Source organism: Falco peregrinus, chromosome Z (genome assembly GCF_023634155.1).
Source record: "Falco peregrinus isolate bFalPer1 chromosome Z, bFalPer1.pri, whole genome shotgun sequence".
Lineage (NCBI taxonomy): Eukaryota > Metazoa > Chordata > Aves > Falconiformes > Falconidae > Falco > Falco peregrinus.
The window spans coordinates 5,019,329-5,046,173 of record NC_073739.1 but is presented as its reverse complement, the minus strand read 5'-3'; the positions used below and the strand labels follow the sequence as shown (position 1 = coordinate 5,046,173).

Below are 26,845 nucleotides of genomic sequence, written 5' to 3'. Positions count from 1 at the left end.
CAGGTGGGCTTCATGTCATGTCAGTTGAAGCACTTTTTTTCCCCGTTATCTTGTTGAGAAAAAAAGACGACCAAAACCAATTTTGTATAAAACTTTAGCTCTTCAAAATGTTTAATTGACAATTGAAGGGAAACAATGCATTTAAAGGTTGTGGTAATTACATCTACTTATATTTTTGTTCCATAAACAATGTTTTGTTAACTTTCCAAATTATGCAGTGTTGTTTGACCTGGTTTTTTTAAGATGCCTGAAAGGATAATAAGGGATTTGAATGGCAATAATTTTGGGCATAAAGTTTGAACCATGAATGCACCTATTGTTAGCATACAATGTAAAGATGCTTAAAGAAGGGCGGGGTGAGGGAAGTAAACCTAGGTCAGGAATGGAAAAGTACTGTTTTGGGAAAGGCAACAAGCTCTTTTGTTTCAGTTTATTGCTCATCTCTTATTTTTTTCAAGTTGCATTATTGCTTTGTCACACAACTCATCTACAGTATCATTTACAGTCTGACCAACAAAAGTTGTTATTAGAATTAGTGGGATTTCATAGGCCCTTCGGATCTTGTGAATGCTCTAACTCTAACAGTGAAAGTACACACGTATTAAAGACACCAAGCTAACATGAAATGAAATAATTACTTTACAATTAATTTGCAGAGCCATCTGGCTTTCTTCTCAAAGCTTGTGTCACCAGCATGAAGATTATCTGGATATTCTTTTGCTAGCCACTTGAGAAATATTTGGGATTCAGGAGACGATTCAGGAGACAGAAGACGCGCTGAAGATCTTGGAAACTATGTGTCAGCCTCGGTGGCTCCAAATGGAAAAAAGGGCTGCAGAGAAATCCAACCAACAGCAAGCAACTGTTCTGAAGAATGCGGCTTAAGGTTTTCAAAGTGGAGTCAGCCTGCTAATGCATGCAGCTGTAGTGGAGGAACACAAAAAAGTAGAGAGTAGATGGGTACAGGCAGAAGCACTCCCGTTTCATCAATTCTGCATGAAAGATTTTCCTTCATGGTACTTCCAGATTGAAATGTTCCTTACTCTAATTGACCTTAAAGAATAACCACTGATGGAAAGATTTACTAGCTGATAATTACAGCCCTTCATTTATGAGATTTAGGTTTTCGATCGGAGAGCCTGAGAATGAAATAAGAGTCAAACTGCTACTGAGTCCAGAGCATTGAGGTGCAAATCTTTATCTGAGACTGCTGGAGGAAAAGAAGTGTATTGTCACCTTGAATTTCACAAGGTGACATAAAAATGAGCATGTCTTCATGCAGTATAGCTTTTATTGCAGCAGCTAATTTTATCCTGATGACACAAAATGCAAAACTAATGTTGGTTTCTGTTAAGAATAAAGCCTTGTTTGTTACACTTGCTATAACTTTTACTTTAAACTCGGTAACTATAGGAGGCACAGGTGGTGCTGCCCATAGCTAAGGCTGCCATAGTAAGATTATTTTTTAAAAAGATGTTTACATTGCAGCATCAAGTCTTAAAATACAGGGAAATACCAGAATTAAGGTGAGGAGTGCATCTTTATATTATCTCCTCCCTTCGCTTGCATGTACGATGTCATGCTCTTTGAGTACCTTTTCATAAACCTCTTTTTTTTCTTATTTTTTTTTTTTTTCAGACTCTGGCTTCATTCAGTACAGAGAATGGACAATTCTCTGGGCTCGAATTGGGCTTGTTTATTGAAGAAGATTTTTGTCTGAGACATTTGATTCAGAATTTTGTTGTAGATCAGGGCATGTGCCACTGTGTGGCAAGAAGAGAAAAGATGGTTTTGTAACAAAGACTACCAAATGCTGCCCTTTATTACCACGCTGTCACTGCGCAAGCTTCTCAGAAAAAGCCACTGATAGATAGCTTCAGTTCACAGAGTTTACCATATCGTCACAGAGAGGCACAGGCACATCTAAGATATTCCAAGATGTGCAGAGCATCGCACTGAATGTTTGGGAAAACATGCAGCTGGTCACTCTGACCCAACCCAAAATCCGCACCCTCCGCCCCCTCAGGCTCTTGTCAGAATCCCAGGCTTTTCAAAGAGAGTTTTTAGTAAATACAAAGTCGAAATCTGAGTATGTTTAGACTAACAAAGTCTACACTAATTTATATGAGAAAATCTCCATGGGTTTGTTATAAGATTATGTTGTTGAAATTGGCTTCTTCCCACTGTTTCCACACCCAGACATGACAACAAATCTGCTGAGTTCCATGGCTTTGACATCTTACATAAAGAATTCAGGGTCAATAGGATGGGAGATATGGCTGTGTTAACTCATGCCTGTTTCTCTTGACAAAGTTTTGGCTAAAGAACTGAGTTTTTCCATACCTTTCATCTAGTTGATAGTGAGAAAAAAAATACGGAAAAGATGACTGATGTTCTAGGTAGGGCACTTGCATCGATTTCCATATTTAAATATGAAATATTCTCAGAGCGAAAGACAATATAGATTATTTGTCCAAATTAAATTCAACATAATGTGGACATAAATTGCAGTGGTAAGTGGCACTAGAGGAATGGTGATAATTCGCTACAGTACCACTTTACAAAAGTATATCATGCTTTAGACTGCTGTCTAGACAAATGTCTTCTTACAAAGATACTTCAGTAATCTTCTTGGAAGTGCATCATCTAAACCAAGTAATAACAATTTGAGTTACAAATTCGAGCTGTTCTTATCTAGAACTTAAGGTCAGTAGCAGATGTTACAAATTCCTACAGACGCATGCCCAAAGACAAGGATTATTTTATTTTTTTTTTTAATGGCAGAAATCTGCTAGCTATTCTTGCCTTATCTGCAACAGCTGAGCAATCTTTCAGTGCCATGAGGAGATTGAAAACTTGGCTCATATCTAGCATGGACAAGCTTGCCTTAATCACATTGCTCTTTTACATGTGCACAAGGACATCAACATTGACAGTGCTACAGTAAAGCAGCCATTTGCTGAAAACAACTGTCAACATTGTCAAGTTTTTTGGAACCTTTTATAATGTGATTTGTGTGACAAAGCTTGTATAATTCTGTTTATCAGCTGCAGCAACAAATTTCCATAAGGGAGATGTATGGAGAAGCGTACTGGAGCTGGATTTTCTATTACCAGCTCCTACCTGACACTCTAAAGCAAAGTAATTAGAAAACATTACAAGATAAATGAACCACAACAGCCAGAGCTTCCAGTCCCATTTAAACCGGTTTTAAGAGTTTTCACAAAAGGTTGCAAAAACCGAAGTAAAAAACATTTTGTCTTTCATTTAAAAGTCAGGCTTTCTCTAAATCCTTCATGTATTTTTCTTTCTATACTAATCTTGCCATTGAACCTGTAAAGGTATGCTTGAAAAAAGAATCATAATTATGGTGCTAATTGGCCATAATGTGTGGTGCTAAACCTGGGATTTTTAAAAAACCAACATGAAATGCTGGAAATAGGCACAGAATAAGTAAATACTACAAAGTACATAGTAGAACACTGCAGAGACAGAAACCTTATTTAGGATTAGATTAATTTAGACTCGGGACTGGTGCCTAACCTGTGCCTGTACCAGTTATTGGCAGTTCTGAGCTCTTCCAGCACATCTCAAGACCAGTCTTTTAGCATCTGCCAGTCTTCAAGTTACTGGGCCACTAACACAAATCTGCAAACGGCTCTTGGCATCCTTGGCACCATGACACTTCCAGCTCATTATATTCTGCTCTCACATTTTCTCAGGTATAAGTGGTTTAAAAAATCATATAATCTGATGGTATTAAACAGTCAGCATTTTGTTAATAACAATTTGAAAGTATATGAAGTTTGCTCCAACCAAATTTCATTCCACGGGCTTAGTGCCGTTTCTGATTATCTTAAGTCCTAATTCCTCTAGCTTGCCTTTTCTCCCTTTCAAACAACCATTCTTCCTATTGATCCATAAAATATCTTGTAAAGACAAACCAGGCATGTTTACTCAAAGAGATCCTGTCTCACATCTCAGGTATGTTATGAGGACAGCTTTACATTTACCCCTGCGGTTCTCTTCAGAATGTGCATTAATGCCTTGGGGGTACCCAGTGCCCCCTGAACTCCTGCACTGCCCCCACGGAATGCTAACAACTGCTCTAAACGATGCCATTAACAACAAACTTCCTCTGTATCATCTTAACCACAATTTCTAAGGATGCATTTTATATATGTATCAGCTGTAGCCCTGTTGATGCTCTGAGCTGTTAAAATTCATTTTTCTAACACATACTTGCAATGCCTGGGAGATATCTCAGCACAAGCTGTACAATTACTGGTATTTATCTTGAATTAAGGAGGGGGGAAGGAGGAGAGGAGGGACTGTGGGCACAGTACACATCAGACCCAGAGAGTTTCATAACTCCCAAGAGGATCTAGCACACACTGTCAAAGTGAATGGTGTCTCACAGTTAATTTGGTTGGTGGCCAGAGGCTACAAATAATTCTCTTGCCCACAACCAGGGTTACTCAGCTGTATAATAAGGATGAAAGCCCTGGCTTCTGCAAAGACTCAGAATCATGGCCATGGTTTTGCCATGCAGGGGAAATGTTAAGTTATACAGAATTGTATAGGTGTTGCTCAGAGCTTACAATGTAATGCATTTCTAATTGTTCCTAAAGTTTAGGAGGAATAAAACAGTTAATCTTCATGATGACAAAAGGAAGCAGGAAAATAAAGTGACACACTTGAATGAACTGTGAGGAAATAAAGTGCACAACGTGATAATGCCATGACTCTGTGCTACTGCACATTTCTGGGCTGAAAAGATATGGCTTGATGGGTAATTTGTCATGCTGTGCAATAGAGAACAACAGTAAAGAGACTTCAGACAGAAGAAAATTACACAAATAGTAGGGTGGAAAGGTATAATTGAGGATGGCAAAAGACTGAAAGATAGACATTTAAAATTACTGTACTGACCTACTAAATGCACTTGGGCGTGGAATCCTGGCCCCACAAGAAGAGGCATTAAATGACTGCAGGCTGTGACACTGCTACAGGGTAATGCCAATCTTCCAGAACTCTTAAAAGATAAAAGCATCCAGTGTTAGCCAAAAAAAAAAAAAAATCAGACCCTTGTTTTTTGCAAGCATGCACAGGCTGAACAGTGAATTTACAACAAGGGAAAATGTACCTATGGCCGTGCTGGTGCCTGGTATCCAGACCCATGGAACAAAGACCTTGCCACCTTCTTGTGAACCTCATGAGGACTCGTCCTCTGCCACTGGGACATATAGTACACTGTTAGAACAGCCCCAGGGAGCTGAGTATTTGCTGCTACTTCAGCTGATTTGCCCTCTTGCCACTGAAGAGAGGTTATACCCAGAGATACCAAGACCTAAGTTTGCTTCAGAGAAGCTAGCAGAGGCAAGGGCCAACACCAACGTGTCCTTCTCTGTTCAGTGTGTCCACTGCTGTCCAAACGCCTAGTTCCTTAGCAAAAGCTCCTGAGAGGAGTTTAAGTCTCTCCCTAGGACATGGAAACACGTACTAGAGACAGAAAATGAGATGCCTTCCAATAAGCCATATACAAATAACCTCCCTTTTGTCCTTCTTTTTGTTCTTATTTTCCCAGCACGTCGGTGACAGTGCACTAAGGCAGCAGCAGGAGACCTTACTTTTCCTTTTATTACTGACTGGTGTCAGAAAGATGCTGTGAGTGCATATGAAAAATATCTGAGCCCTTCATAACCATTAGGGTGAAGAAGGCTACCAGTGATGGAGATAAGGTCTGTCACTGATGGCCCCAAGTCTCCACGAATGTAAAATGTTTGTGTTACTAGGTAACTTCTCACGTCCACTGATGCACTTCTGTGTAACACAAAGAACACCACCAGCGCATTAACAGCTTTGTCTTTTCTTTGCTTCAGAAGGCTTTTGAATTCTACCTTCATTTCTGCGAGTTCTTTTATCCAAGAGACATCACAGCGCACATCTCTTTCTCCCTTCAGGCCTACCAGAAACACTAGGAAATCATTCTGAAACAAGCTTCCTAAGGTTTCCTCGTTGTGGATACAGTATGCTGGCACAACCGGGAAAGCACTGCTGATTTAATAGTTTGCCAGGCTCCTGAAGCACCCACTCTGCATGAAGCCTGAACTAAAGAAAGCCAGAGCAGCTGCAGAATGAGACACTATCCCATTGCGGAGATAGGCTAAACCATTTTGCTACTGTGCAAACATTTTGACCATAAAAATAAATGATCTAAATTGTGAAACTGTAGCTAGCCTCCTGTCAACTTAAATAAACAATGAAGCAATCCAGAGACTCCAATAGCAATTGTTGTTCCATGACCTATGCTTTCCAAAAGGCCACTTCTAGTGCATTTAAGTACTAAATGGAGAGAACACTTCAGTAACATAAGTTTCTGTGTTTGTTTATCACACATCATTTGGTATTAGTCAGGGCCTTGTGTGATTCTGGGGCAATTAAATTTGCCAGAGAATCCACCCACTGCTACAGATGCACACTGCAGGATGCAGACTGTCATTTTTAAAACTAAAAGGGGGGTGGGGGTGGGGTTGCCTTTAGTGGCAAAGAAAATCTTCCAGATGTTGACTGAAAATAGTCATGCAGAGATGCATGCCCAAGTTTGCAGGCAGCCTAACACGGTGGCTCTAACAGGCATGAACTGCCCCTTGATCTTAATTATTAAACCAAAAACTTGGTAGCCATTATTTAAATGATCAGCGATGCTAAGTATTTCAGACCTGCTTGTTATCCTAATCTCTCTTCCCAGACCTTCACATTCTTGCCAAATTTCAAAAATTTCAACTTCCCTATATCTAGTCCCCAAACCTTCTGTTTATTGTGCTGACAACTCACAGTACCAATATTGCAGCCTGCAGCTCACTTAAAAATGAAAAATTGTCTGGCATAAAATCAGTAGGATGCAATATAAGATTAAATGCCATACAATGCTGAATTCATTGTATCATTTCGGTAGAGACTTGCATATTATTTTTTTAACTTACTTGCAGCAGTGCCTGAAGTCTCAATGTTTTGCAATAGAAAACTCCAGCAGAATTTAGGTCAAGTCAGCTGCAGCATGAGATAGGGTCATAAAGAAAGCATATCATAATATGCCAGCTGTAAGTAACAGTTCTGATTCAAGTCCTCATGTAAAATAGTTGTGTTGCACTCATGTATCTTATCCGTTTCAAAACCTGCGTGCTTTATTGACATTTCCCAGACTGTAGTATATGAATATAAAAGTAACACAAGATCCAGGACCTCAGCTGGCGTAAATTAGTGTCTGTTCAGTGGGAGTGATGCCAGTTGTGTTGGCTGAGGGTTGATGCATGGAAAATGACTGGGAAAATATAGATGGAATTGTGCATAATGTTTCCTATTAGTAATCTTATGTTCAAGCATTCCCAAAGAAATGACAGGCTGTCTCCTTGTCCTCACAAAAACTAAAAGACAAGAAAAAAACTTACCTTCCCTTGAGGTTTACTCGTCGGTCAGCTACAAAAGTCACAGTTGATCAGTCAGGGGCATTTGCACCATTTTCTGCTCTTAGGACACAATTTATTACTCATCAACCTTGAGAAAGAAGTTAGGAACGAGAGAGGGAGTTGATCCTTGCCAGAGTGCAATCCTTCCCTTGGCAAGGTGAAGTTCCTGCACCATTCCCCTGGCACAGCTGTGTAAACAGGTATGCTTCTGGTCTGATTTATATAGCCGTAGCTTTAGGAAGAAGTCATGGAATGAAACCTTGGACAACTCTCAGAAGAAAAACTTCAGCTTAAAAAATTGTTCTTAGCACTTAAGACTGAATACTTTATTCACTGTAAAGTAGTCCTTCATGCTGGCTTTAATATGGAAAACAAACTCATATAATTGACAAAAGTGGTAAGAACACATCAGTGTATGTAGAACAGCTCCACTTCGCTTCCTTCTGGAGATGTTGGCTTTTCTGCTATTCGGCAGGGAGTGGTGGAGTGAGAGTGTTCAGAAGCAAGATAACTTTTACCTGAATAAATTCGTTATGAAATTAAAAAAAAACCAAACAAACAAACAAAAAAATTCAAATTATGAACTGCTTTTATACACAGTAAAAAATCATACAAGGCAACCAAGGGAAATTACAGGACTTGGGCTCATTTCACGCTATTTTGACTATACTTATGAGCTAAATAGTGGTATTTTGGCCTTACTAGAATAGTGGAATTTTCAAGACTGTTAGTTTTCATTTGAAAATGGACAAGGGCTACCCCTAACTACAGGGTCATAAATTGATCTCCCTATTTTATATTATAAGTAAGCTGGCTTAAGTTGGCAGAACCACCCAGCGAAGTAATTGCATTAACCCACAAACTCTTCCTCAAAAACCAGCATTTAAAAAGCATATTCTATAGCCTGAAGTTTTAGTTTCATCCTTATTTTCCCGACAACATTCCAACTCCCTTTCTCAAGCAGCTACACCCGTAGCCTTTGCCCAGAACGTTTACAAGAGGAAGCTAAGCTGCAGTTACTCCTTTCCTGAAAAGGATGTCCCATTATATTTCATAACCTGTCATTTCAGGGATAGAGAATGGAGCCCTGAAGCTCTCAAAACTATGCTTACATGTCTTCAGTAGCTCTAAGTCTGCATTTGCTGGACCAAGTGGGTCAAATCCATCACTCTATCCTCCCTGATTCATCTGTGACAGAAGCAAGTACGTCCAAGCCATACCTCAGCAGATATAATCTGTACTTGATAGCTTTCCTCTCACTCCACTGCCCATGGCTGCTCTACACTAGGAGTCATACCAAGTTACGGGCCGGGCCAAGACACAGAAGTTGTGGCTGCACTGTGGTTGCTGCCATGCTGCCATGAAGAGGACTCTTCATCAAATGTGTGTCATTCCCGAAAAAAAAAAAAAAAAGCAACCCAAAAAACGAAGCCAAGGCATTCTTCCCTAGAGTCTGCATCTATATAATCTGTATTGCATTTCTACAAACACATCTGCTAGACAAGGACACGTTTTCCACTTCCATTTGTAATCTCAGCATGAACTCATCCAAACAGCTCTGCAGGACCATCCCAAGAAAAGGTGACCTAGGCAGACCCATTTTGTGAATCCTATGACTGCAAGCATTGATAAGGGAAAGGAAGGACCTGCCAAGGCCCTGAACACCCAGACAGGGTGTAATGGCCCTGATAAGCTTCCCCCAGGGACACCCATGCCCCTAGACCCAGGAGCTCCATTTAAGCTCAGCCCAGGGCCTTAATTAACTAGAGCTATGTTTTAAGTGCAGTAGTCTCTGGATGGACAGTAGACCTCTGCTGTGGATTGCTGTCTCCTGGATAGACCTCTGCTTTGCCAGAGCTTTGTCACCAGTCCCATCTTTGCCCTGTCCCCTGGATGGACAAAAGACCCATGCTTTGTCCCTGGCCCACCTCCTCCTGCTCCTGACTGCTCTCCGGGTCGTCCCTGGACCTGACTCATGACTTCATCCTGTGCAGACTGTCTGGACTAATTACAGTCTTCATCCTGGACCATATGACATTCACATAAAATCTAATTAGAGCAGCTCAGTACATACTTACCTCATCAGAAAGCTGGAAGCATTAATGTCCAAGCAATACTTGCCCAAAGTCATTAAATGACCAAGTGAGAGGATCGTAGTAAGCACCCTAAGTTTCTATTTTACATATCTTATCTATTTCAACTGTTGTAAATACTATTATAATCACTCCAGCTTCATGGCAGCTGATGTACTATACATGTTTGAGAGGGTGGTATCAATTAACTACGTTATCTATAATGCCATGCCTGCAATTACTACTACTTCACAACTTATCATTAATGCATTTGACAGGGTTTTTCCAAAGTAATATTTATTTAGAGGTTAATCAACATTCCTAAGACTGCCATTTATTATAATCTGATTTTGGATAATTGTCCAAATCAGTGGCTCTTAGAGGCAGCAGTTTTTTCTCAGTCTCAATGAATACGGTACATTAATGCCAAAAAACAACAGAGGATTAGAATTACATTTTTGTACATGTAAGCGGCTAGTGCAAAACTCAGTTCTTCAGAATGAATTCTGCTATATTTTTTTCTGCCTGCTAGTTGGAAGGCTGGATAATGCTTGCAGCCATACTAAAAGCTGGGAGGGTGGGACAAAGAGAATAAGTCCAGGTGAGGTTAGTTCCCTACATCATTCCATGGAGCAGGAAAATGGAGTAAAGAGAGAAAGAACCTGTATAGTCACCCTTTTGCACTAGGAATTGAGACTGAGCAGGTAAGGAGTGGACAACAGCCGACATATCTGTACACAATGCAAAACATACAGACTTTAGCATGCACCTCCATAAGCCCTCAGATTCTGTGATAATAAATATTAAGTCCAGCGCTTAAAATATCACAAATGTCAGAATCAGTTGCCATGCAGCTCTAAGTTGGCATACAGGCATGCCAACAGCTTTTAATCACTTCCTCCCCCTCTTTGGTGCCAGATTCCCAACTGAAGCCTCAGACAAGCACACACGACCCGGTATTTTCCTGGCGAATTTCACTTTGGCAGATATGCTATCTGAGCAGGCGGCAGGTACATTCCCAAGACTGCCCCTGAACTTCTTCCATTATTACAAACTCTGTAGGTTGTTAGAGATGCCCAGTTAAACAACTTCACACGTTTTCTTAACATATGTAGTCTAGAATACCGCTCCTCCTGTTCAAGTAACTGCTGAATCACTCTAGAAAATCCAGGATAAAGCACATACTCAAAAAGGATACCTTTAAAACTTAATAGTTGAAATTTTGCAACTCACAATGAAAAATCTTAATGACAAATGTTAGGCAACATTGCATACGGCTGTGGTACCAGATCCACTTAAAATAATAGTTTTCAGATCAACTATTCACGTAGTATGAAAGGCTTAAAACACGAAGGAGGCCCATTTACCGGTTTATTAGCAAGCACCTTTTGTGGACACCAGGACAAGTGCAAAGTAAACCTCTTACCTATTGAACAGGACATATTCATAAACCTGGAGCTTGCAGGAGTTTGGGAGACCACAGCAAAATATAAAAAATGGTTTGCAGGAACAAGAGCTGAATCATTTTTACATGAAACTAGGAATGCCTCATGAAACCCTTTATTCCGCTGATCCTTTCCAATGTTTATTATAAATACTTCTTTTCAAATAATTAATTTGACAATACACCATATTGCTGATTTGCACTAAAATGTTTTAATTCTAAAAGCTTGTAACATTTTGAGGTTTTCGGGTTTGCTTTTAGATACTGTCTATGAATCATTCCCTATCACATTTATACTTCAATTCTCAGGCAACTATACTGGCAATTAGTATGTAAAACAGTTATACAAAACAGCAGATCAGTCTGTAATAAATCATACTTTGGCAGAGAAGGTCACTATTAATTTATTACTTTAAAGTAACTTATAATCAGTGTAACTGTTCTGCAGTAAACATTCCTGGGGAAGCTCTCCTCTTTCCTCTGTTGACAGAATCCTGGAGCGCATTTAAATTAATGGCATATACGTACCTAAGTTCCCACAGACTGCAGCTGCTCACTCCTTCGGTGCCATGGTATAGATCTATTCACGCATATCCCAGAACCACTTTTTGCTTTTTTAACTCCAACAAAATCTAGGAAGACAGGTTTGTAGCCAGTTAGGTATCTGTAGATCCCAGAACAGGGCTTCCTATGGAACCAGCCCGTCATCCAACACCCGCACACGAACACCGTGTGACAGAGGCAGCGCTACAGCCTGCGCTGAGCTGCACCAAGGCTGCTCTGCACCAGACGCCCAGTCTGTGCCCTACCACGCCATCTCACCCCTCCTGCCTGTACCCTTTGCATTCCGTATTACGCAAGCAGACTGGCTACCCAGTATTCTTGCATGTGTCAGAAATTACTTCCTCTGCCCACATTAGCAACTTCTCCCCACTGATTCTTTTAAATCTTTTAAATAAAACCTAGAGGTAGAGGCATTTGAAGTTCTTGTATAGGTGTGTGTATAGAGCTCTCTCAAGCACAGTAGTTCAGCAGAACCAGTAACTCACTGCAAGGTCAGACTTTTTTCTCTCATTCACCTGCCTCCCCTTCCCTTTCAGTGGTTTTAATTCTCCTTTTTGAAAAGTTGCTCTCATCTTAGGACATAAAAAATGGAAAAGCAGATTTTCTGTCTTCCCCACTCTGCCAAGGTTGGACCAGACGATCCTTGAGGTCCTTTCCAACCTGGAATTCCATGATTCTATAATTATCTTTTTCACTGCCTTCAGCTGCATTTATACCAAATCTGACTGTTTCGGCAACACAGCATGCATCTCCCTCTGGCTACAAACAGCCATTGCCACAAGCAGAATTATTCCTGCTTAAACACCCTCTCTTTCTTCTGATTCCTTCTATACCTCCTGCCTCACTCTGTATTTAGTCCATATTCTTTCCTAACTTAGGGACCTACACATTTCCAAACTTTTATTGTGCAATTTAATTCCTAAATAAAGTTCTTATACTTTGAAATGTGGCTCCCTACCACCGCTAACAGCCACTTAACTGGACAGACAACTCACCTTATTGACCTTAAACCTGCCCTACGCCCTTCCCTCAAAACTGTTCAGAATACTGCAGCTAAACTTGCCTTTTTCCTACAGCACCTCTGTTGTCTAACTCAAAATTTACTTTCTCTTTGGGAAAAAAATCCCAGCTACCCTTCTGTATTAGGAAAACTGACATAACAGTGCCCTCCCTCTCGCTTGCCAAATGCATGTTTACATCCCTTCTGCTCACAGACTGCACAATAGTGCAGGGAAGGCCACATGCAACTTCTCGTACGTATGTTTAGTGCTGTATGCACATATTTGGGTACATTTATGAATGGGGGGTTTCACAGGATCACACTGCTATTGTAACTATGTATTTCCCTCCTGGCAGCTGTCTGCTCTTACCAGTGGAAGCAGATGCTCCGTTTTCAGCTTTCCCACCCCTTTTCAAGCCCGAATTTGAGGCATCTTTGTTGTGCGCAAGTTCTCCAAATGCAGCTGCTTTTTAGTCAGTCATGTTTTTTCCTCGGTCCTTTTCAGCTGGGTGTGTTTCAAGTATAGAAGAGTCAGAATTTAGGTCCTGTTTTCGTTCTGATGGCTCCAAAATAACATGAGGTGCTCCTTAGAGAATTCCTTGTCTACATTTTAGTCTGATGCTGATCTTTAAAAGCCTTCAAACAACTCAGTTCACTTTTCTTTTTACAGCCATACTCCTCTCCTTATATGTTTGCCACATTCTTAAATGTTTTCCTGGGTTTTTTCCCTGCTTATTTATTGTATTTGATCCATAAATTCAAAAAGCATGCAATGAGCCTTTATGTTTGTGAAGTACATGTAAGTTGATGGTGCTATAAAAGTGGCCTGAGGAAAACTAAAATAGTAATAATAAGCTGGGCATATGATGATCTAGAGTTGTATAATATGCCCATTATCATACGATCTGTGCATTTTTGTCATAGCTTTTTAGCACCTGAAAAACTGAATATAGGCCAAATGTTGTATCTCTATTTTACGTGATGGAGAAGGGAGACAGATTTTATCTGCAATATGCTCAGGCTGACTTTCTAGCATTTTGGAAGTGATTCTTTAACAAATGCTAGAAAAAAAGACATCTTGGATTAAAAAGCTAAAAATCATAAAGCTGAGAACATATTACTTAGATGAAGATTTCTGTGCCCAAGTGATACCACTACCAATTCCCCTCATCCCTTTCTTTCCCTGAGATCTGCGGCTAGGAAGAATCACATTTTTGCCCCTTACATAGTGGCAACAGGGCAAATCTTGTTTCCCCCATTTCCGCGTGGCAGTGTCAGGCCCAGCCTTCACTGTATTTTGCAGTGCACCTGAGTAATCCTGCCACTCAAGTACGAAACTGAAATTTTATTTGTTCAGGATGATGAACAAGGTCAGAGCTTCCTTGTCCACGCCACACTGAATGCACAGCAGGCTGAGCTGAGACTAGTCTCTCTTTCTACTTCCCCAGTTAGCACCCCAGCAACCTCGACCTTGTAGCAAGGACAGGCACATGATAGAAGGGAAATGTACAAAATTGTCATGTGTGCTGCATCCTTCCACGGAGGCTGAAAGTTTCACCTCTCTGATATGCTTAGTTGGCTCAGAGTGAAAGTTCTTGAGAGCAATCACAATCCGAGGTCTCATGTGGCAATCTGCAGAACGAATGGGCCAGACCACAGGCAGATTACCCAGTGATTCTTCTGCAGAGAGTCAAGCATGTTCAACTGGTCCACACCACAATCACAGTTCTTAAACAAAAGCTTTACACATTTGTAAAGGCATAGACATAAATAAAGGCATAAGCCTGACAGGGAGAAGCTAGCGTGTGAAAAGGTAACAAGTTTCATTAGATAGCAAAGTTTGACAGAGTTTCTAAAAAGGCCATTCCAACCTAATCAGTGGAGAGAGTATTTGTGCCATCTGCACTCAGCAGGGACTGGGCTGTCAAGAAAAGGTGGCAAATAAAAACAGTAACAGCAGTAAATGAAAATAATATGTAGAGATACAAATGTAGCAAACCAAAACTGTAAACCAGTTGGATTTCAGCGAGAATTACTGCATCTCTCTCTAGACAGAAATGTGTTTTTCTGATAGCAATTGTAATTAGCAAGGCATTCCAGTGTTCCAGCCTAGCCCAGGTGAAGAAAATGTTTTCCCTCAACAAAATTAAGACAGGATTTTTTAAAAATACATACAGTACGTTAACTCATGGATAGCAATCACTCGTTTTCATACTTTGTAAATCAAACTACACTGGAAGTGTGCATCAGTTGTACCAGTTAATAGGTGGAATTCTGAAAGAGTTTTGAATTTGAGCCAAGGCAACTTTGACATAACTACATTTGATCTGCAAAGGATCTTCTTCAGAATGACAGTTTTTAAAATAAATGTGGTTCATGACTATGCTTCTTTCTCTGCATGGAAAAATGGAGACAGAAAATCCCTTATTTCTGTTAGTTCTTTGCTTTGATATTTTAACTAAGTAGTGGGGCAGACAATAGGAAAATTATTATTTTGCATTTGACTTACTTCTGTGCTAAAGCATCTCCTTTATCCTCAAGTCTTTTGGTTTGGTTTCAAAATGACTGTTAAGCTCTTAACTTCTGTGGCCCACTAAACAGCGATACAGGTGGGTATGGCTGCTGCCAAAAGAAAGTAGTCTGATTTCTTAGTATTTTTCCTAATCCTTTTTCAGAAAGACAGAAAAACAGACTAGCTTAATGCAATTAAGAGCTGTGCCTAAGTCTCATGGTAATATGAACTATGATCACTGTTCTTCAAACAGTAATGGATCATCAAAAATTTCAGAATTTTCATTCATCAGGACATTTTGAATGTTGTTTTTAATCTGAGAATGACAGCTGATAGGAGGCTTGAAATGAAACACGATTTTATCAAATATGATAAAAAACCTGGTTCTTTATTACGACAGATACAAACGCCAAGATCCAAGCTTCCACAAAGTACCTCCTGTGTAATTATTGAATAAAAACACTTACTTGGTATTTGGCTTTTAAACCCTGAATAAGAGAAGTATGTTTTGAGAGAGAGGTACTTAAAACGTTTCCATGGATACGGGATGATGCCAATCAGGTCCATGTTTTTATCTGAAGGGGTGCCCCTGCAGAGACATACAGCTTAGTGAGTGGTTGTTTATACAAGCAAGTAAATAGGAACCTTGTTTATTTTACAAAGAGCTCCTGACCCACACTTTTTCCCCATTACTTTTTTAGAAGGAACATTTTGCTCTTTTTAAAAAGTATATTGTTGTAAAGTACACAGTTTTGAAATTTTCCCTTAAAAGTTGTTTTGAGTTTATGGCATAGTTTTCAAGCAGAAAATGGAGTATCTGGGTATGTTACTACCAATCCTGGCAAATCTATGTTGGTGACTTTTTTTATTAACTCTGCAAGACATACTGATGCAAATTACATGTATTTCAACCACTAGAAGCCACTTCCAGGAAGGAGGGAAAAAAATAAAAAAAGCAAGGGGCAGATATAAATGATAAATACCCTTACCTGAATCCAATAAGGACAAGAACACCAAGTTTTGATCGCTTCTCCCAGAAAAGTCTCCATTTACTTTAGCTCCCATTTTAAAAGTAGTTGGTTCCTAGATTCCCACTGCATAAGTGCTACGAACACGTAATTTTGACATCCAGTCTCTCAACACTGCATGCTTTCTAATTTTGGGAATGAGATTAATACCTCCTATTTGAGAGGTTTTAGTCTTCTAATATTTCTTTGGATAAAAAAGCACAATGAGTTAGTGAAAAGAAAGGCCATCAACTTTAATACTTAACACAATTTAATAACCTGAATTGAAATATGTGTGTGCTGTATTTCCATTAAAAAAAAAGTTTCCTTCCAGCCACAATTAATAGAACAAAAACCCATCATGTTCAGAGATTATTCCAGGAATACTGTAATTTTAACATCTATGTAAAGGAGGAAAGTTTTTTGCCACGTACAAGCAATTTGGCCTTCCTTCTTCTCAAAGAAGCGATTCCTGGATAAGATGACCGATTTGCTATTTTCCATTTGAACTCGCAAGCGTACTTGGAAGGGGGACGGCAATGCTGTGTTCATTTGCCAGTGCTGACAAAGGTCTGCTTGTCAGTGATACCTTTTACAGCTAAATTTACTCGGGAGTGACAGAAGCAGGTGCACCTTGGCCTGCCAGACACTTGTGCACCCGCATCACGCAGCCTACAGGTCAACATCCAAAGGAGAAAAAGCCCAGGGCTGCGGAGCAGAGGGTGAGTGAGACAAACACAACCCAAACTGGGGGGTTTCTCTTCAAAGCCAGCTGGTCTGGCTTTATTCTACAGGAATTTTTTTACCTGCCAGTTTGATCAACGAAGCCCTCAGCAGGTGCTGACGGGTACAACTTCCTGGAGAAGCAGAAGAAGGGCACTGGTGAGTTTTAACAGAGAAAACGATTAAAAAATGATTTTTAAGTCTTTGGAAGTTGCTCTGCTTGCCACGGCACTGGGTGATTGGGCTCCAGGCTCATGGCTACGCTTACAAAGCTTTCTTCAAGAGAAAGCAGATAAGCTTTGTAGCATGCTTTGCATTTTATTTGATACGGTGCTTGATTTTAGCTACTGTTGCCAAGAAAAGTTTCTTGAAAGTGACTGGATATTTATAGTCAGTTTCTTTCAAACTATTTCTATGAATCTAAATGGAAAGAACATAGAGGATTACATACAAGAACATCCGAATCCAGACAGCACTGGGGGTGTACTCGGTGCCTCTCCTCCGCCCCCGTCTGCCTCCTTCAAAATAAAAAAGTTATCCTCGTAATTTCCAAATAAATAGAAAGGATGTGGTGTCTGTAGACTGTTTCTGGTATTTGGAGCTTCAGCAGACATTCCAGAGCCTTACAAACTCCTTCTAAACATCAGCATAAGATTACTTTGTGATAAATATGGGAGTGAAATTAACAGGGTTTAGAACATTTTACAAGACTTGGTAATCAAAGGATTATCACAAAAAACTGTTGCCTTTCGCTAAAGTGAAAAGGTAAATTACAAAACAGAGGCTACATGAGAGCACTGCTGGGCATGATGCTTTTTAAAGAAATCATAAATTTACACAACTTGCCTCATTTTAAAACCACAAATTATGCCCGTGTGTGTATTCTTTAATTTGTGTAAGAGCTGGGAAACTAGACGAAGGGGAAAAAAAGGATTTATTTTTCTAGAACAATAAGATTTCAATTAATGTGAAAATGTAGGAAAATGTGACCACATGTTAAAATAAATATTTTGGAGGGGAGAAAAGCATTTTTATTATGATTTCTATTTCAAGAACTCATTCTTTTAACTTTGTTTCACAGTATTCATTACAAATTGTTGTGTTAAATTGAAAACATTTATTTAAGCAAGTAAACAGACAGAAAATTTGACCATGATTCTTTTCAAGTAAACAGATTCCATATTCACAATCCACATGCACACCATAGAAGACACTAATGGGACAAAGAAAGGAATCATATGTCAATATACAGCTGAACTATTTCTGTACTCAGTATTCCCAGTATGCCAAAATGAATGATTTATCAGCAATGGATAGCCTAAGATTAGGCTAAATAACACCTGAAGCCCTTTCAAACAACCCTGTTCTGTGATTTTTTTTTCAGCTAGGCTGCTTGGTGTGGGACTGGTACAGCTGACAGGGAACTCCAACCTCAGCAGAGGTAGATCAGGCCTTAATCCTCATCTGTTTTCTTCATTTTGGGAGACAAGAGAAGCACAGCAGAGATTATTTTTGTTTCTGGAATGTGCTATATGAAAATAATCACAATCTTGTTTGCTATAAGAATATCCTACTGTATGTGAGACTAAAAGAGCAGTAGAATAAAGCACAGCTAGTCAGAGCATAAAGTAAACCTCCAAATAAGAAAGATACTTTCTCGGATGAAGTATGAAATGTAAAACAAAACAAAACCCGCAAAACTAGAGCTGCTATTAAACAAGAAATGCCTGTAAAACATTGCTGTTTCATGCATAACATTTGTAATGTATGGAAACCAAATCCCCTATAGAGTCATTAAACCCAAGCACTGTTAAATCTGAAGACAGTAAATAGGAATGGCAGTTCCTAGGAGTTAACTAGACATTCTACATGCTGCACTAACCAAGAAAAACATATAGCCTTTGGTTTAGAATCTTTAGTTCTGTATACTGTACATTCATTACCATTTTACTGTATTGAGTTTAAAGGCTCAGAAGTAGTAATTAATGTGACAAACTCCTGGATAATTTAATGAAATTCCAATTATGTCAGTCTGCATTTCACAGAATTTGGGGGAAAAAGTATTTTGTAAATAAAACTTTAGTACAGAATGTTTTACTTTTCTAGAAAAATATTGTTTAATGTTGCAAAAGGTAGAGATTACACACTAGATAACGTATACCATTAAATTCAAATAAGGGCCCTTTACTGGTCTTTTTGTTTCTCAGTTTTCTCATCATCCCATTTAAGTACATTAAGTGAAATTCTAAAATATTTCTATTATTAATGAAATACTGAGAGGTTAAGAAATAGGGAAACTGTATTTAAATATATTAATGGAAACTTTACTACTATTTCAGTTAGAAACAGAATCAGCCCCAAAATGGCCAGTACGCTCATTTATTTCTTTACTAACTATTCCCCATCAACTAAGAGCTCTGTTGTTTGTTTTGTAAACTAAGGCAGTTTATTCTATAACTATCTTTTTATCTTCTTTATTTTGAAAAGCTACAGTCTAGCTCAGCTTTCAACCACGTTTGTCTTTTCCAATAAATCCAAGCTTTAGTGTCAGGAAGACATCTATATTAGTTATTCCATAGTGTGTGTAAATATAAAATGGGATTTAACCACAAAGCTTTGGCAAAACTCACAATTTAATGACTCTGTATTGTGTTCTTCAAAAGCTAATTCAAGGCTTTTCATACAGTGTTATATGGCATTTTCAAAACATATTGTGTCTATTCTCCTTTCACTTATGCTGGTGAAAACAGGACACTTTCCACTGAAGGCCATGAAGTTGCATTTAAAAGTTTGGTAAGACGATGAACTGCAGTATAAAAGTTAGGGGGGGGAAGTAGGATGAATTGCCTTAAATACTGCTTCATATATGAGCATTTAAAACATGCAGATTTTCCATTTTATGTTTCTGTTATAAATTTAAAGTGTGTGTGTATATATATATACACCTTTGTATCTAAAGTGTTTGTATGTACATGTATATATAAGCATATACACATACACTTTAAATTTATAATTATTTTTCTCTTGGTACAGTAAGCAAAATCTTATTCTGCTCTATATATATATATAACTTTCTTCAAGGGCTTTTATTAATTCTTTTTTGCTGTTCCAAAATCCATTGGTTATTGGTGTGAGACTGCCTCCCTGAACAAACACACGCATGTTAGGAGAATTCAGTCTGCTGGCATACTGAGCGCAGCCTCGCCTGGGGTCTTTGTCACCCTTAAGCCATTGCAGTGGCAGCAGAGGGACAGCTCTGCAGCCACTCCCCACCCTGCACCCCACTGTGGCCCATTCCCATGTGAAGACACCCCTGGCATTGCCCTACCACTCCCCACGACTGCTCGCAGCTCCTCCCTGCTATCCCATTTCAAAAACGCTGCTGCACTGTACAGTTCACTATAAACGAGGTAACATGGACAGGCCTTGCAGCATGCCCCTTGTCACACTGTGCAGATACACAAGCTCTTAACTGAGTTGTCTTCTCCAATGGAAAGTGCTAAAAATTTACTGCATAGTCAAACTGGATTTTTTTCCTTTGAAAGCAACTAGCGTTATGAGGCAAGTACTTAAAGTACCACTTAAGAAATTTTCAATAAAGACAAAAGCAACTGTGCATTCTACGCGTATACTCTAAAAGCACCAGATTCCAAATTAAGTTCAATAAATAGAGCTTACAAAGGATAAACATCCAGATCTAAACTAAGGTATACTAGTATGCTGGGAAGCACGTAAAACAACTGCACAGAACGAATGAACTAGCAGTTACTGCTTTCTTCATAAGTATACATACATAGGAATGCTAGTTCTACACATATACTTAAAAGTTGTGCTCACAGCATATGAATCCAATGTTAACATAGCTGATGCACTGTACCCTGAAACATGACATCTGTCACAGCAAAAATGTTAAAAGCTGATACCTACCTGCTAATGATTGATTCAGCAAAACAAACCTTTCATTTTGGTTTTGGTTTGCTTTTTTTAAAAAGCAAAAGAGCTCTCTCCCCCAATCATTTTCATCTCTCTCTATTTTCTTTTATTGCTATACCAATAACAATACAGAGGCATACAAAATCAATGGTTCCTATAGTTCTTGCTAGAGATATCTGCAGCATGCATTCTTTCTTCTTTGCTTTCTCAAGTGGTAGCAGGATACTCTCTATCCTATATAACTATATGCAAATAGCCTTTTCCCCAGTATCAATCCATCTCCTCAGCTTGAAATTACTGTAGTAGAATGCTTGGTAATAACAAATTAATATCATCTGCAATAATTGTAAAAATTAATGAAGAGTCTACTAATGTGGAGAAAAATAGAAGAGACTGAAATAATCTACTTGTGTATCAGGAGATAGTTCCTACCCTTGGAAAGATATGGCTGTCCATTTAATTATGTGTCCTTGCACTAACTGACTTCATTAGCCATTCAGTCCTCAACCACTATGCTTTTGATAGCACTTTAGATCCTAGGCACATACAACCTAACTGAAATAAGATTTTGGTTTGTATTCCTCCTCAGAAATGTGAGGGAACTGGCTTTCACTTAAGGCAAAAAAGCACTTGTTCCTTTGTTCCTGGGAGAAACTATTTAAACAGTTTCAAAACTGCTGGGTTTAATCTGCAAAAAGAATGCAAGGAACTCCTTGTTGAATTGAATTTCAGTTTAATCCAGAAATTCTTAACTTGTCTGTTCCCCTTAGCAGCAGTCCCTTTTAAATTATTTCTGCCCATATGCCTTTTGCCCCATCTTCACCCTACCTGAACACCTAGACCCCAGGAGACCCTTCACTCTCACTTAAGAGCTAGAAAATCTCTTAACCCCCTTTCAGATATGTACCTGTTCTCCAGCCGTTGCTCCTTTGTCTGAGTCACAGCCAAGAGGACAACTAGGTCATGTCCAGAGATGCTAGCAGAAAGGGGCTTTACAGCACAGACCCTCCAACTATGGTAGATCTAAAAGCTAGTGCCACCATAACTTAACTAGTTAAGTGTTACCGAAAGTTTAAAACTGGAGAGGGTAATGACACAGTGGGTCAGTTCAACAGGTTTTAATACACATTTAATTGGAGATTAATTGATTAATTAGTAAAGCACTTAAATTGTCTCTGCATGGTCCTTACTTGCCTGACAAAAATAGTAACCCCCAGTTTCAGAAACTTCTTCGATTTAGCAACCAGGTTTCTTCTCCTTTAACCACGTCAGTGTAGCTATGCAAAGTCACTGCTGAAATCAGATCTTGCTGGTCTGATTGGTGCAGCCTTGCAGAACGTTAACACCAGAAATGGGAACTTAAACCGGTCTCTATCACTCAGGACCTGTGCAAAGACGCTCCAAAAAGATCACACCACAGCAACAGTAAGTTCAGATTAAATACATCTAAACCAAAGTACATATCCAAACATAACCTCTGAGGCTTACTTCCCTTTTAACCTCAGTAATATCAACTTTTTAAAGTACTTCCATGGGAAGAGTTATAACCAATGACATCACAGCTGGAGGCTCATGGAAGTTTTAATATAGACGAACATAAGTGGCCCAAGCACATCTAAAAGCTGACCCAAATATTGTGCAATGAAATTTTATGGCCACAGAGGTTACAAGGTTGTCTTCACTTATCAACAAGAGCTGTCAGCCCTCACAAGGTCTCTCTAAAATATCTAATAAACGTTTTATATTAATTATTGTTTTGATAATAGATATATTAGTATTACAGCAGCAGGTAGAAGACACATTTATGGATCAATACTTGTGTTTGGAGCTGTTAATATGCGAAAGAAAAACAATTTAGTACTGAGGAGTTTCCAAACACGTGGCACTTTCTCAAAATGTCCACAGAATACCCTATTATTTCTTTGTATCTGCATGCAAGCATATCTGTTTAAAAGTTTGCCAACAATACCTTTATCCCCTCATTCCATGTACTAGTCTATTGCTGTTGTATTCTCTACTCAATTTATGCTGCAAATATCATACAGCATACTCTGTTACAATATGCAGGATGACTGACCTTTAAAATGTGCGTATCATTTACTCCAACTCTGGTTCCAGAAAGTGGTACACAATTTGAAATAAAGGCAAATTGTCAGAGAAACAGCCATAAAACTGGGTGCTTAGAGAAAATATACCTCTAAGTATAGTCTGAAAAACTTTTGAGAATTGCATTTCTCAAAAAAAAACCCAAACAAACAAAAAAGCATGAGTACCGTAACAGCAGCTTTCCATGGGGTACACTGGAACTGGTATATGTAGCCAGGACAGGGCACCATAGTGGCCTTCAGCAACAGGAGATGAAGTTGACCAATGTTCTTCTACCCTTAGAACGTGTTTCGTTTGAATTTTGTTTGAATTGTGGCTAGAGGCCTATCCAAAACAAATCTCTGCTTTGCTTGGCCCTCAAAATTACCATGAATCTCATTGTCTACACAGATGCAGATGCTGATCTAATTTGTAGCAGCTGCAGAATACTTAATTAAGCCTTTTCTGGCCATCTATGGCTGTCTGCTTCTGTATCACATCATCATGCAGTGCAAGACAGACAAATGCTTGAGTATCACACAATTAGCACAGGGGTGCAATCATATTTTTTGTTTTGGGTTGTGCATTTTTTGGCAAAGTATCTGAAAATATCACAATACCTTAGTGAGGCAATTCCATTTCAGGAAAAGAGAAGGAATGCACAGCCTAAAAAAACCTTCCTACCACCCCCCAACCTCTCCCAAAATGAAACGGGATCACAGGGAGATTCCCTTTATTCAGCTGAGGGCAATCACATGGACAAGCAAATGCGGTCGCAGTAATGAGAAAGGTGGTCCTTACTTAAAATGCTAATTCTGAAACTTAACTTTTGGGAGCCTTTCTTCTTGGAGGGAAATAGGAAGAACTGTCCTAGCAGAAACTCTTTTTGAAATGACCAGCTAATGGTGGAGAGGCTTAAACCTTCTAAAGCTGCATAAATTAACAGTGAAATACACAGTTATCTTTCCCTGCATCTACTATAGAGGCGTTGTGTGAGGTACTGGAAGGCAGAAAAGATTTTAAAGACAGGGACTCCCAGAGCTGTACTTTGCAGTTAGCAGGAACCTACCAGATCCGTTCTGTAAATTCAAGTGTCCCCGCAGCTGCTCTGATTTAGTCTTTGGTTGGACACAGGCCCTTCAGAAGAAAGAGTGACTGAAGTGCAGGACATCTCCCTCTGGCAGGCTCTTCCATATTACCAACCGATCTGAACAGTAAAGATACCATATTTCTTGGGTGAAGGCTGTTCAATAATATAGGTAGACTTTAATCACAGTTGTATAAAACCATATGATAAATTAAACTTCCACCAAATGCCCTGCTTTTTGAAAAAAACCCTAATGTTTCTCAGGCATATGAGGATGCAGAATAATCAGACTAGCGAACAGCAGTTCACGAAAATGACAACATTTCCAAAATTATTCTTCAAATACATTCCTGCACTTAAACCCTATTAAGATGGAGAATTGATTCCAAATTTCCACTCTAAGCTCATATTTTATCTATTTTTATATTTTTGCATAGGGAAAAAAAACCATTTAGCTTGAAATTTCACCTAACTTTATGACAGAAGAGACTGGGGGGGAGGGGGCTGAATTGAAACTAGTTACTGAGCTTTTAAGTTTATCTGACACTACAGTTTACTAGTTACTGAGCTTTTAAGTTTATCTGACACTACAGTTTTGCTTGCTGATTTCTGACTAGCACCAAAGAACTACAAAACCCTTGATACATTTCTTCAACACAAGTCTAGACTCACATTTTTGGAGTCCCTAAATCTCAACACAGGAAAGGTTAGTAGGTTAAATTCTTCCTGCAGTTACACTGACTACATGTGTTGTCCCCCTAAAATACATACATGTATATATAAATATGTAGATTTGGTGGAACATTACCATAGGACGATGAAGACATCTGAAATCTTACTGAGAGACAGTGGCTGGTACAGGAACTGGAGTTACAGCATAAGCAAAGATTAATTCTGAGGCAGGAATAGGATCTGGGTGGCCACTGATGTAGGGCCAAGCTTCAATTTTAGGGTCTCATCTCAACCTCTCAGAATACATTTGATTTCAACAGACTTTAGGAGACTTTGGATGTGGTGCAGGAGTTTCACAGCACCCCAGTTCCATGCCAAGCATGAGATTCAAAATCTCTGTAGCTGTTAACTCCTTCAGATGAAAATTCAGCCTAATTTTCAAACAAATGGCAGACCTCAAGCCTATTTCCAAAAAGTGTGTGTAGCAAACAAGAGTGGTTATCACAAGGTCCAGATCTGACTCTAGTATCAATCTGCATTGTCATTGACAAATTAATAAATACTGCCTTTACACTTTTAGGACAATTTTAGTAATATCTAATCTTTGAAAGAAAACATATTTGTCTATGAAGTTACCTCCTCTCTCTAGTTTTAAAACTGTTAAAAAAGAAACAAAACATTACCATAAAAAAAAAATTCTTAGATGAAAATAAACTTTGGACAACTGTTTACCAGGCATTTAAAGGACAATACCAGCCTGCAAACTACAGTTTCAGAAACTGCCTTTTGTAACAATGAAACACTTCAGATTACTAGAACTGGATCAATTTAGCAAAACAAACAAACCCCCTTTTCATTGTTGACTTAGTGCATTTGGCAGCCTTTTTCCCTCCACAGTCAGTCTCTCCCCTGCAAAGGCCCTTGAAAAAATCAACAAGCACCAAAAAAGCCCATTTTTTTAAGAAAAAAAAAAAAAGTGTGGGGAGTGTTAAAAAAGCAACTTCCCAAAAGCCTGGGAAGTAACAGATAATGCCAGAGATTAGTCTACATCCAAGCTCTCCATCGCGACTAGAAACACAATTTACGCTATCTTTCCAGGCATGGCTACCCCCTCCTTGCCACCACGGCCACAAGGCCGCTGACGGGTGGCCACCAACACCCAGCAGCCTCCCACCAGCCCCTGCTCAGTGTCAGCCATGTGCTGCTTGAACTCCTACCAGCCCTGCTCAGTGCTAGGGGCCTGCACGCCGCAGCCCTCCCCACAGACCCCCGCAGACCCCCGGCTCCCGGCCTGGTGGGCAGTGGCGGCCTACCCAGCCCCGCGGGCCCTTGGCCACCATGGTTGGCTTGCACCTCCCGCGGCGTGCTGGCACCCCCGGGGCCTGGTGGCACCTGGTGACTGTGCTGCGGCCTCCCAAACCTGTAACACTTATTTATCCCGAAGGTCGGAGAGGTGGGCTAAGCCTGTGGAAGGTTTCGCAGGGGCCCGGTGGGGACAGAGCAGCCGGGGCGGGGCTGGGGCTGCTGCTCGCTTCCAGCCTTTCCCAGCGCCAGCCCTTGGCCGGGACCTCCTGCACCCCCGTCCCGCCTGAGGCTGTCACGGCCTCACGGGGCTTTGGCTGCCCCTCTCCGACCGCAGCGGCACCGCTACGGCTTCGCCGCCTCCCTCCCCCCGGGACCACCCGCTCTCGCGTTACCCGCCCGGCCGCGCTGACACCGAGCCCCGGCCCGCCTCGGCGCCTTCCCGCGGAAACGGGGAGGAGGCGGCGGCTGCAGCAGCAGCAGCGGCAGCACCAGCAGCAGCAGCAGCAGCAGCTGCACCCCGGCACTGCCGAGCGCCCCCAGGGGCCGCCCCCACGCCGCGTGTGGCAGCTTACCTCCCCGCACGGCGCAGGGGCCGGGGCGGCCGGGCCGAGCCCCGCTGCCGCTGCCGGGGTCTCAGGCGGTGCCACGGGGAGAGGGGGGGCGGGCGCGGCGCGCCTTGGGCCGCGCTGCCAGAGGAGATGGCGGGCGGTGGCGTACCTGCCGCTGCGGTGCCCTTCGGCCAGCAGCACCGGGCCGCAGAGACCCCCGCCCCGGAACAAATAAGTCGGTACATAACCAGAGGCCCGAGGGAATGAGCTGCCGGGGCGCGAGGGGTCGGGGCAGGGGGTGGTTGCCCCTCCAGGCCCGAGTGTGCCCGGGTGCCGGCCGGGAGCCCCCGGCCACAGCCACAGGTGCACAGAAAACCGGCCGTTCTGGTGACAAAATGGCACCCCCGGTGCCACCCTGCCCTGC

At 40.6% G+C, this 26,845-nt stretch overlaps 1 long non-coding RNA gene across 22 annotated transcripts; it reads right to left on the bottom strand.

The window, feature by feature from the left end:
* Positions 1-80: 80 nt before the first annotated feature.
* LOC114012029 (uncharacterized) lies at positions 81-26,729 on the bottom strand. 22 transcript variants are annotated; one of them, XR_008744861.1, is made up of 9 exons: positions 26,446-26,586; positions 17,243-24,016; positions 16,875-16,925; positions 15,529-15,650; positions 12,920-15,215; positions 8,690-11,617; positions 7,452-7,987; positions 4,933-5,035; positions 81-922 (listed from the first exon to the last, which is right to left on the bottom strand). It is a non-coding gene; the product is annotated as an uncharacterized LOC114012029 (long non-coding RNA). The 22 variants fall into 22 exon arrangements; XR_008744852.1 differs by having other exon boundaries at positions 15,529-16,925; positions 17,243-17,309; positions 23,879-24,016; XR_008744856.1 differs by adding an exon at positions 5,147-5,236 and having other exon boundaries at positions 15,529-24,016.
* Between the last annotated feature and the right edge of the window lie 116 nt (positions 26,730-26,845).